Consider the following 9508-nt stretch of genomic DNA (forward strand, 5'->3'; position numbering starts at 1 on the left):
ATGTATATGGGTTCAATCGAGTTTATGTTATTGGAGAAGTGCAGCGCAAGCTAAATTGATTTGAGTACTTTGGCCTAGTTATTGCCAAAAGTATATTGAACTTTTTACTTAATATTGTGTGAACATTTTGTTTTGCTTAGCTGTCATGCTACAACATCCCCCAATATTGCCAAAGCAGCGAAACTCACATTGGGAGATTAAGCAAATATTTTAGGTTTTTAGTATCTTCTTAATTATTTGGTGTTGAAAATTACCATATAAAATGTTTTTTCTTGAAAACACTATCTTTAAGCATAATTTTTTAATGTGTTTGCAGGAAATTAATTGGAATTATATCGGTGTATTTTGTGCGTATCTAGTGGCAGCTCGCTATTTTGCTTATCAGCTGTTCAGTCCAACTTTATTTGACAGTGCTGCCAAGTCAGAAAACGAGTTTAAGTTAGATTCTCGGAAGCAAAATGAGAGAGTTTCATATCATGTCATCCTTGATGAAAGTTATGCAGGAGCAAATGATGGCAATGCAGAGTATGGTACAAGATTTTATTAAAAATTAAAGTGTATTACTTCAAGCCATTTTAGCTAAAGCATGAATAATCTCAAAATTTGTTTATAGAATGCGAACGGGCTAACCCAGCATAAAAACGAACTAGACATTTTCCTAGAGCGCTTTCATGTAGTCGTTTTGCTTGTATCTGAAACTTACCTTACGCAATTTAATAACTTTCAAATTAATGGGTACAAATTCTATGATACTAAGCATCCACAAGGGAAAGCCCGAGGTGGAACAGCCATTCTCATTCGTAACAGAATAAAGCACTATAAATTAGAATCGCAAAGCGATGAGTTCATTCATAATAATGCAATACACATTGATGACCATTTGTGTGGCCTCACTCTATCTGCTATATACTGCCCCCCTCGTCATATCATAACAGAAAAACAATTTGATGACTTTTTCCTAAAGTTTGGCAGTAAGTTAATTATAGCAGCAGACTAAAATGCCAAACATGCGTTCTGGTGGTCTAGATTGATTACATCTAAGGGTAGAAATCTGTATAAATTAATCCAGAACAGAGGATTTGACGTCTTGTATACTGGTCAGCCAACGTATTGGCCTTCTGACCCCCAAAAAATTCCCGATCTTATTGACTTTGGTGTAAAAAAGGATATTGCGCGACTCCTAGTTAATACAGAAGCATTATTTGATCTCTCTTCATATCATTCTCCCTGCCTCATAACATTATCAATGTTTCTTAACTATGAAGAAAAACAAAAAAATTTTACAAATATGCACACAAACTGGTTAAAATACAAAAAGTATGTCAGTTCGCACATTGACCCGCAATTTCTCTTTCCGAACAAGAATGATATCGACAGGGCAGCTGAAAATCTCACTGACATAATAGTTAAGGCCGCAGAAATTGCAACACCAAATCCTTCTATTAAACATCGCTGTTCTTACGGCCCTGGCCCTCACACCCCAAACATTATTAACTTAATAAGTAAAAAGCGCAAAGTTAAGAAGACAATGGAAAAGAATTCGCTCTCCTAAGCCTAAACAGGAGCTGAATGCGTGTACAAAGGAATTACGTATTTTGTTGCGGGCGGAAAAAGAAAAAAGTACGCAGTCGATCCTCCAGCCTTTGTCTGCCTCGAAACAAACTGACTATTCCCTTTGGCGAACACTGAGGCATGCGAAGAGGCCTGTTCCTCGAGAAGCACTATTACATACTCAGAACGGAAGCTGGGCGAGGAATGATGAGGATAAAGCAAACGCTTTCGCCTGTCATCTTTCACAAGTCTTTAGACCCAATGAAGGCGCTCATCCTTCCAATATTTCAATACCCCCCAGTAGCCTTGCCACAAATCCGCTCCGGTTTAAAAAGAAAGATTTAATTAACACCATTTTTCATGACATGCAGAAGAATAAAGCGTCTGGTTACGATAGGATTAGAAGTGAAATGATAAAGGAACTTCCACTAACTGCCGTTCGTTTTTATTACATATTTTTTATAACATGCTTAAGTTGGGGCACTTCCCCAACAGTTGGGGCACTTCCCCAACTTATAGAAACTTTCAGAAATAATTATGGTGCCAAAGCCAGGCAAAGATCCGGCGGTAGTAGCTTGATTTCTGTATTTTCCAAAATATTTGAAAAACTTCTATTGAAAAAAATGCAACCTTCTCTATCAAGTAACCAAATAATTCCACCACATCAGTTTGGTTTTCGTGAAAAACATGGAACTGTAGAACATGTTCATAGAATGGTTTCTTGTATAAGAAAAGCCTTCGAAGGGAAGCAATACTGCGCCGGTGTATTTTTGGACGTCTCTCAAGCTTTTGACAAAGTCTGGCATGATGGCCTTATATAAAAACAAAAGGTTTCACTCCCTGCATATACGCATGCAATTCTGGAAAGCTTTCTGCTGGGGGGAAACTTCAGAGTCAGGGAGAATTCCTTTAGAACGGGAAGTCACCTTATATATGCAGGTGTCCATCAAGGCAGTATTCTAGGACCCATATTGTACGTAATATACACTCGTTATTTGCCAACTGATGAAACTCTCACCATTTCATCGTTTGCTGATGACACAGCTATCCTTTGCAGTAGTTCAGACCCTAAAGAGGCTTCTTACAAACTGCAAGAGTATTTGAAAAAGTTAGAGCTATGGCTAGGTTCTTGGGGGATAAAGGTTAACGAGAGCAAGTTTGATCAGACAAAATTTACTCTGAAGAAAGAAACTTGTCCTCCACTAAAAATAAACAGCAAGGCTATACCACAAAAAGACAGTACACAAAACAGACATGAATCCAACTAAAACTGAAATAAATGTAATCTAGGAAATTACTGTGTAAATATCAGCGGACAGAAGCTAAACGAAAATTAAACTTACGAGTAATCCGCCAGTGTACAGTAGTCCGCGTCGATTGTCATATAGAGAAAAAACAGAGGTTCAAATACCTATTGATGATTAGTTGGTTCAGGGTATTATTTGTTCAAGCGCCTCCCCCTATGCATCGCCTACTGTGTTAGTGCGGAAAAGAATGGCGAACTAAGAATGTGTGTGGACTATCGGGCTCTAAATAAACTAACTGTAAGGGATCACTACCCCTTGCCATTGATTGAGGATTGTATCGAGTACTTAGGGGGAAAGAGGGTTTTCAGTACGTAGGATTTGAGAACTGGATTTCATCAGGTGCGGATGCATGAGGAATCAATTCCGTTAACTGCATTTGTGACTCCAATGGGGCAATACGAATATTGTTATATGCCGTTTGGTTTAAATAATGCTCCTCCAGTATTTCAGCGGTTTATCAATTTAGTGCTTAGACCATTAATTGATGCAAAGAAAATTATTGTTTATTTGGATCACATTAATATTGCAACAAAGATTTTAGCGGAAACTTTAAAATTATTGTCTGAAGCTAGACTCAGTTTATATCTGAGAAAGTGCAAGTTTGGGTACCGTGAACTGAATTACTTAGGTTATTGTGTAAATGAGCAAGGTATCCGCCCTAATGATGACCATTTAAATGCGATTAGATACTATGCGGTGCCAAAGAATGCAAAAGAGGTTCAAAAAGCTCTTGGCCTGTTTTCATATTTTAGACGCTTTGTTTATAACTTTTCGCAAATTGCGCGACCTCTCCATAAGTTAATAGTAAAAAATGCCACATTTGAGTGGTCAGAGGAATGTATGAGCGCATTTGAAATTTTGAAGCCTAAATTGATTGAACCGCCTGTGTTAATTGTATTCGATCCGAAACGTGAAACCGCATTAACAGATGCTAGTTCTAGACGCTATGGTGCCATTTTATTGCAGAAGCAAGATGATAAAAAATGTTATCCGGTGGCTTATTATTCTAAGACAACAACAGACTCTGAATCACGTTACCATAGTTTTGAACTTGAAACCTTAGCTATTTAGGGTATTCAGAGTTTCCTGGAAAAGTAAACATCTGGCATCTTTAGCGAGATAATACGACCGATCTGTGAGCACCCTTTTATGTCTAAACAGCTGATTGTCAGTTAGCACACGTAAAATGCCGCGAACATCAGGAAAAGGAGAATTACTAAATTCTTTGTGCTAAAAAAGTGTTTTGGATTTAGGTAGTATGAATTCCAGTAAGCTCTTTGGAAATCGAATATATCTAGATATTTCATAACCTTAGGCATAAATACATTTTCAGGTGACGAGGAAGATGAGCTCTTGTCTCAATTCCTAACATCCGCTGAAATAGTTTTAAGCAGTCGCAGAAGTCATCACCTAAATGTCTCAAAATCAACAGAGTGGATTCAACGAGTTTTGCATAGCCTGGACGACCAGAGAACACGTCAAATGCTTCGCATTCGCTTAAACGAGTTTGGGCTCAAGGGGGGGCAGTGCATCCATTCGTAAGGTTGCATCTCTCTTTGGTGTTGGCGATGGTGAAACTGTAGTTAGCGTGACAAAGCGCGTAATTGCAGCTTTGATTAAATTGAAGAACAAATATTTGTTCTGGCCGACAACGACTGAGAGAGGAACAATTACAAAAAAAAACCATGAACGAGTTTACCAGGGTGCATTGGCTACATAAACGCCACTGAAATAAAGTTACCCGAAGCACCAGTTTATAATCACGAACACTGTTTTCTCGTAAGAAACAATACTCCCTGAAAATTCCAGTCATTTGTGATTATTCCTCGAAGATCCGTCAAGCAACCATAGGCTGGCCACGAAGCGTCCACGATGCCAAAATATTTACGCAAAGTCCAATTGGTCGAATGCCTGAAAGGTTCTTTTCTGAAAAACAATGGATTGCGGGAGATTCGGCATACCGGCTTAGATCAACACTCATCACACCATTTCGGCAAAACAGCAATGAATTTACTCAAGAGAATCGGGACAAATTTAACATTTATTTTTCAAAGTAAAGAGTTCGTGTGAAGAATTGTTTCGGACAGAAGAAAATTATAAAGATTGTTGTGATTGGATATTGGCTGCCTGCATCTTACACAGCATTCTTCTGGATTATCGCTGCCCAACGCAAATTGAGAACTATAACGAAGATGAACCTCATTATCCACAGGAAATACAAGCAAATAGAAATTTAAGAGGAGGTTTAATTGATTTTATTAATAACAAATAAAAAAGAAACATATTTGTTAATGTACATATACATATGTATTTGTAATTCATTTATGCATTTGTCAAAAAACAAAAGTGGAGTAGTAAGTACAGCGGCTCACGGCCAAAATTATTCAGGCCAACAAATTTGCATTTTATAAATATTCACAAAGTTTTTAATGTAAAATAATAATTTTTTTTGGTTATTTTTATGGCCTTATAACAGTTATATTCAAGAATTTTTATGAGCTTGAGGCCGTTTTTAGTGAAAAAGTATTGTGGAAAAGCAACAATAATTTGGAAAAATGGTAGAAGTGATAGCTATTTCGGAAATCACCACATTTCCTCATCAGACTTCTTTCAGTACGATGCCAACCGACGATCACCACTGACTCAGCCAGTTGCCTACATACTGTGCTAAGTTTGCCTTGTTAAGTCTTGTTGCTATTTTTTCCACTATTTCACTTTTGCTAAGCCAACTACAATCAAGCGCAGCTATTCCGCTGCAATTCACTTGATCATGTGGTTGTTGGTTTTGTTGGTTTTTGTTAATATTTCTATTATTAGAATGTTTAGTAAATTGTTGCGCCAATTTTTTGCTTTGCAGCGCACAACCGTCCAGTCCATCGCACTATTTGTTTGTTGCAAAAACCGTGTATAGTACACTTGTGCAGTGGGCTTCTCCATGGGTGTGTTGTCCCGGAGGAAGTCCACCCACTCCTGCTGCTCCCTTTCGATCCACTTACGATAAGGGGTTTTACGCACTCGCTTCGGCTTCAACTACAAATATTTTGCAAAATTATTATTTAATTTCATTCTTTACAAATCACTTACTTTTTTTGCATTCTTAAATTTTTCGACACAAAATGAAAACAGCTGATGCGAGATGCCAATTTAACAAAAAAGAAATACATGACGTAAAGCGAGTTAAGTATGGCATTCTGTGTTATCTCCTGTTTCTACTTAAACAAAAACAAACAAAGTAACCATATGGTTAAGTGTTTTAAAGTTAATAGCGGCAAGTTTAACACCCGAGATAATACGAAACTCTGAATACCCTAATTGTAAATGCTTTGGGAAGATTTCGAATGATGTTGGATTGAATTCCGTTTGTTATTGTAACTGATTGTAATTCTTTGGTATTGACGCTTGGAGAAAAAATTAATTAATCCTAGAATCACACGATGGACGTTGGGTCTTAGTGGTTTTGATTTCAAGGTTCGACATCGTAAGGGTGACCAGATGCTACATGTCGATGCATTAAGTCGGCTACCAATTGTATGTACTGTAAAAGAGAATAAAGTTGATTTTAATATTCAAATCGCTCAGGTACGTGATCCTTTCATCCAGAAGTTGAAAATGAAGCTTGAAAAGGAAGATGTTTCGGGTTATGAATTGGATAATGGGTTGGTCTTTCGTGTTACTGATCGGTATACGCAGTTGTTCGTTCGTTATGACATGGAAGAAAATATCATAAGATTGGTGCATGAAAATAATGGCCACTTAGGTATAGATAAGTGCGTCAATCAAATTAAAAAACAAGGTTAAAAAACAATACTGCTTTCCTTCGATGGATGAAAAAGTTAATAAATTTATAAAGAATTGTTTGAAGTGTATTTATTTCTCGCCTAAAGATAACGAAAGAAATTTATACAACATTCCGAAGAAACCAGAGCCTTTTGATACACTGCATATTGACCGTTTTAGTTCTTTGGAAACTGTTAATTCGAAACGTAAGCGTATATTGGTAGTAATTTATGCGTTTACAAAATTTGTAAAGCTATATGCCGTGAACACCAGTTCTAAAGAAACGATTTGTGCTTTGAAGAAATATTTCCTGGATTATACTGGAGCAGACCCAGAAGAATCGTAAGCGATCGAGGCTCCTGTTTTACATCGTCAGAATTTGCGAGGATAGAAACATTATACATGTACTAAATGTTGTTGCATCGCCCCAGTCGAATGGTCAGGTTGAAAGGGTCAACCAGATCTATTTTATCGAAAATAACTGAGCCAATAAATCATCCTGATTGGCAAAAATTAACAGATGTCGAATTTGCTTTGAACAATACTTTACACCGTGCCATGGGCGTAGCCAGATCGAAATTTAGGGGGGGGGGGGCCCATTCAAAATAAAAAATTCAAAACCAATAACTTACTTATGTACTAAAAAATTTTTTATTATAGCTTAAATTATTGTAACCAATAAAGGTAAATATGTTGTACAAAAAACAAATAAACAGAAGTTCACAAAAGTTGATATAAAACTATTCGTCGATTTAAATTGTTGACTTTTTACTGAGCATGTTTATTTTACGAGAAGGAAGCATCGAAAGCCTAACCCCTTCCGTGTGAGACTTTAACCCAAACTAAAATTCCTACCGTCATGTACCGTTCCCCTCCCGGTATCACCGTCAAGGATTTCGTCGGGATTATAACACTGTGTGACTGATAAGGTTATAGATCTATTCTCTTCCTCTTCTTCCTTTTTGGAGCTGTAACCGCCAAAGCGATTTTGACCAACCGAAGCCTATTAGAAATGCCAAGTGAAGCCAGAATACTTTCAGAGCTGGGGCGTCGGTGTCCATTCGAACGACATGATCAAGCCAGTTGAGCCGCTGTATTTTAATACGCCACATACCAGCACGGGCATGATGAGTGATTTATAGTGTGGTTTTCGTACGTCGAGAGAGGACTTTACTCCTGAATGGCCTACTCAGTCCAAAGCAGCACTTGTTGGCAAGAGCGATTCTGCGTTGGATTTCCATGCTGACATTATTACCGGTGTTAATGCTGGTTCCCAAGTAAACGAAATTCTCTACTTCCTCGAAATTATAACTGTCAAAAGTGACGTGGGTGCCAGGCGCGACTGTGCTGATTGTTTGTTTGATGACAGGAGATACTTCGTCTTGTCGTCGTTTACCACCAGACCCATTCGCTTTGCTTCCTTGTCCAACTTGGAAAAGTCAGGACAGACTTCGCGGTTTTTCTTACCGATGATGTCAGTGTCATCGGCATAAGCCAGCAATTGTACGCTCTTGTAGTAAATTGTTCCTAAGCGGTTCAGTTCTGAAGATCTTATTATCTTCTCCAACATCAGATTAAAGAAGTCACATGAAAGAGAGCCGCCCTGTCTGAAACCCCGTCTGGTGGCGAAAGGCAACAGAGCAGAGCTGGTGGTATTACTCAACGTCATTTTTCACAGGCGTATGACAGACATAGCGGCATATACCTTTAAGTACTGTCGAAAGCGGCTTTAAAGTCGACAAATAGGTGGTGAGTGCGGATCATTTTCTCGCGGGTCTTTTCCAAGTTTCGGCGTACTGTGAATACCTGGTCTATGGTAGACAATACATTCGATAAGACGTTGCAACCTATGCTTAGAAGGCTGATCCCGCGGTAGTTGGTACGCATGGCGCGGTCGCCTTTCTTGTGGATTGGGCAGAGCGCACTTGAATTCCAGTCGTCGGGCATGCACCTTATTACCTCCTTGCCATCGTAATTAAATAGCTCAGCTGACAGGCTGTCAGCTCAAACAGCTTTGGCACTTTTCTTCATAGTCAGGCGCTGGGATATCGACTCCATCGTCATCGACTGGGACCTCGAAGTGCTTCCGCCATTCAAAAGGGTCGAAAAGTGTTCCCTCCATAATCTGAGTACGTTCTGGACATCGGTCACTAGGTCGCCATGGTTGTTCATACAAGAGTCTTGAAACCTTCCGTAAGTCGTTCAACTCTCTGCTAAAAATTTCGGGTGTTTTTTCTGTCGGACAGCATTTCAAGCATTTTCTCACACTCGTGATCGTACCAGTAATTAGCGGGAAATGTGGTTCCACTGCTCGCGCAAGTCGGTTTGTTGAAGAGTGCTCTCTCACAGCAGGTGTGAGGGTCGAGCGCCGAATCCATCGGCCGTCTGTTTTGATTGCAGCTTTTCGACGTTGAACTTTCCCTGCATTGTTGGGGGCCCTTTTTTTGCTTCTCCGAGGTTAGGTCGTATATTGGATGCATCAATATAGTAGTGCGAGTCGATGTTTGGCCCTCGGAGTGTACGTACTGTCATAAAATGCTGGAAGCATGCCTTCCGTCTATCACAACATGACTCGATTTGGTTTCCCATTTTTCGATGTGGAGACAGTCCATGTAGCTTGAGAGAACGAAAAATGACACTGAAGATGGAACAACGCCGAAACCGGTTTGTCTCCAAACCAAATTTGACAAGGGACGACGGAAAATCGTTCCACAATACATCACACTCCTACCCTGTCGGAAACACCAACAACGAAAATGAGAATAGCTTGATGGATGTTTTTATGCTAGAACCCAGTAATACATACTGCCAAGCTTCGGGCCCCGGCGAAGTGGATCATCCTCAGCCCGCCGTTTCTATGTGGAGGCTGATTT

The sequence above is a fragment of the Rhagoletis zephyria genome, unplaced genomic scaffold, assembly GCF_001687245.7.
Source record: "Rhagoletis zephyria isolate East Lansing unplaced genomic scaffold, Rhagoletis_zephyria_1.1 Rzeph_scaffold_00773, whole genome shotgun sequence".
Taxonomy (NCBI): domain Eukaryota; kingdom Metazoa; phylum Arthropoda; class Insecta; order Diptera; family Tephritidae; genus Rhagoletis; species Rhagoletis zephyria.